Raw genomic sequence first — 3,495 nt, 5'->3', positions numbered from 1 at the left:
AATCCGTCCGTTTTCGTCATTTGTTATCGAATCGACTTAAAGCCAGATCGTCAAATTGGCCCCTCTTTTCTCTGAAACGGTTGTACTTATCGTCTGCAAAGCTATGTCGCGTGCTGCGGTATGCGGAGACAATAAAATCACCATAGTAGAACACAGATGTAGCTTCTACGTTGATATAATAGCCAGTAAGAAGTAGTACACTTCAAGTTTTAGGTATCGATTATTGACTTTTTAGCTGGCTTTGGTGCCTTGGACATGAGCTAGGACCTTAAGATTCTGCATCAAAAGGAGGACTAGCAGCCGAGTTGCACGGGAGAATGTGAAAAGTGTTCATATGTAGTAAAAACCTGAGAAATCCGTCCGTTTTCGTCATTTGTTATCGAATCGACTTAAAGCCAGATCGTCACATTGGCCGCTCTTCTCTCTGAAACGGTTGTACTTATCGTCTGGAAAGCTATGTCGCGTGCTGCGGTATGCGGAGACACTAAAAGCACCATAGTAGAACACAGATGAAGCTTCTAAGATGATGTGATAGCCAGTAAGAAGTAGTACAATTCAAGTTTTAGGTATCGATTATTGACTTTTTAGCTGGCTTTGGTGATCTGGACATGAGCTAGGACCTTAAGATTCTGCATGAAAGGAGGACTAGCAGCCGAGTGGCACGGGAGAATGTGAAAAGTGTTCAGATGTAGTAAAAACCTGAGAAATCCGTCCGTTTTCGTCATTTGTTATCGAATCGACTTAATGCCAGAACGTCACATTGGCCGCTCCTCTCTCTGGTACGGTTGTACTTATCGTCCTTAAAGCTATGTCGCGTGCTGCGGTATGCGGAGACACTAAAAGCACCATAGTAGAACACAGATGAAGCTTCTAAGTTGATGTAATAGCCAGTAAGAAGTAGTACAATTCAAGTTTTAGGTATCGATTATTGACTTTTTAGCTGGCTTTGGTGCCTTGGACATGAGCTAGGATCTTGAGATTCTGCATGAAAGGAGGACTAGCAGCCGCGTTGCACGGGAGAATGTGAAATGTGTTCATATGTAGTAGAAACCTGAGAAATCCGTCCGTTTTCGTCATTTGTTATCGAATCGACTTAAAGCCAGATCGTCACATTGGCCGCTCTTCTCTCTGAAACGGTTGTACTTATCGTCTGCAAAGCTATGTCGCGTTCTGCGGTATGCGGAGACAATAAAATCACCATAGTAGAACACAGATGAAGCTTCTAAGTTGATATAATAGCCAGTAAGAAGTAGTACAATACAAGTTTTAGGTATCGATTATTGACTTTTTAGCTGGCTTTGGAGCCTTGGACATGAGCTAGGACCTTAAGATTCTGCATCAAAAGGAGGACTAGCAGCCGAGTTGCACGGGAGAATGTGAAAAGTGTTCATATGTAGTAAAAACCTGAGAAATCCGTCCGTTTTCGTCATTTGTTATCGAATCGACTTAAAGCCAGATCGTCACATTGGCCGCTCTTCTCTCTGAAACGGTTGTACTTATCGTCTGGAAAGCTATGTCGCGTGCTGCGGTATGCGGAGACACTAAAAGCACCATAGTAGAACACAGATGAAGCTTCTAATATGATGTAATAGCCAGTAAGAAGTAGTACAATTCAAGTTTTAGGTATCGATTATTGACTTTTTAGCTGGCTTTGGTGATCTGGACATGAGCTAGGACCTTAAGATTCTGCATGAAAGGAGGACTAGCAGCCGAGTTGCACGGGAGAATGTGAAAAGTGTTCATATGTAGTAAAAACCTGAGAATCCGTCCGTTTTCGTCATTTGTTATCGAATCGACTTAATGCCAGAACGTCACATTGGCCGCTCCTCTAACTGAAACGGTTGTACTTATCGTCCTCAAAGCTATGTCGCGTGCTGCGGTATGCGGAGACACTAAAAGCACCATAGTAGAACACAGATGAAGCTTCTAGGTTGATGTAATAGCCAGTAAGAAGTAGTACAATTCAAGTTTTAGGTATTGATTATTGACTTTTTAGCTGGCTTTGGTGCTCTGGACATGAGCTAGGACCTTATGATTCTGCATGAAAGGAGGACTAGCAGCCGCGTTGCACGGGAGAATGTAAAATGTGTTCATATGTAGTAGAAACCTGAGAAATGCGTCCATTTTCGTCATTTGTTATCGAATCGACTTAAAGCCCGATCGTCAAATTCGCCCCTCTTTTCTCTGAACCGATTGTACTTATCGTCTGCAAAGCTATGTCGCGTGCTGCGGTATGCGGAGACAATAAAATCACCATAGTAGAACACAGATGAAGCTTCTAAGTTGATATAATAGCCAGTAAGAAGTAGTACAGTTCAAGTTTTAGGTATCGATTATTGACTTTTTAGCTGGCTTTGGTGCCTTGGACATGAGCTAGGACCTTAAGATTCTGCATCAAAAGGAGGACTAGCAGCCGAGTTGCACGGGAGAATGTGAAAAGTGTTCATATGTAGTAAAAACCTGAGAAATCCGTCCGTTTTCGTCATTTGTTATCTAATCGACTTAAAGCCAGATCGTCACATTGGCCGCTCTTATCTCTGAAACGGTTGTACTTATCGTCTGGAAAGCTATGTCCTGTGCTGCGGTATGCGGAGACACTAAAAGCACCATAGTAAAACACAGATGAAGCTCCTAAGTTGATGTAATAGCCAGTAAGAAGTAGTACAATTCAAGCTTTTTAGCTGGCTTTGGTGACCTGGACATGAGCTGGGACCTTAAGATTCTGCATAAAAGGAGGACTAGCAGCCGAGTTGCACGGGAGAATGTGAAAAGTGTTCATATGTAGTAAAAACCTGAGAAATCCGTCCGTTTTCGTCATTTGTTATCGAATCGACTTAAAGCCAGATCGTCACATTGGCCGCTCTTCACTCTGAAACGGCTGTACTTATCGTCTGCAAAGGTATGTCGCGTGCTGCGGTATGCGGAGACACTAAAAGCTCCATAGTAGAACACAGATGAAGCTTCTAAGATGATGTAATAGCCAGTAAGAAGTAGTACAATTCAAGTTTTAGTTATCGATTATTGACTTTTTAGCAGGCTTTGGTGCCTTGGACATGAGCTAGGACCTTAAGATTCTGCATGAAAGGAGACTAGCAGTCGAGTTGCACGGGAAAATGTGAAAAGTGTTCATATGTAGTAAAAACCTGAGAACTCCGTCCGTTTTCGTCATTTGTTATCGAATCGACTTAAAGCCAGATCGCCACATTGGCCGCTCTTCTCTTTGAAACGGTTGTACTTATCGTCCTCAAAGCTATGTCGCGTGCTGCGTTATGCGGAGACACTAAAAGCACCATAGCAGAACACAGATGAAGCTTCTAAGTTGATGTAATAGCCAGTAGGAAGTAGTGCAATTCAAGTTTTAGGTATCGATTATTGACTTCTTAGCTGGCTTTGGTGCCTTGGAATTGAGCTAGGACCTTAAGATTCTGCATGAAAGGAGGACTAGCAGCCGGGTTGCACGGAAGAATGTGAAAAGTGTTCATATGTAGTAAAAAC

The sequence above is a fragment of the Schistocerca gregaria genome, unplaced genomic scaffold (genome assembly GCF_023897955.1).
Source record: "Schistocerca gregaria isolate iqSchGreg1 unplaced genomic scaffold, iqSchGreg1.2 ptg000397l, whole genome shotgun sequence".
Taxonomy (NCBI): Eukaryota; Metazoa; Arthropoda; class Insecta; order Orthoptera; family Acrididae; genus Schistocerca; species Schistocerca gregaria.
This window is presented reverse-complemented; position numbering follows the sequence as displayed.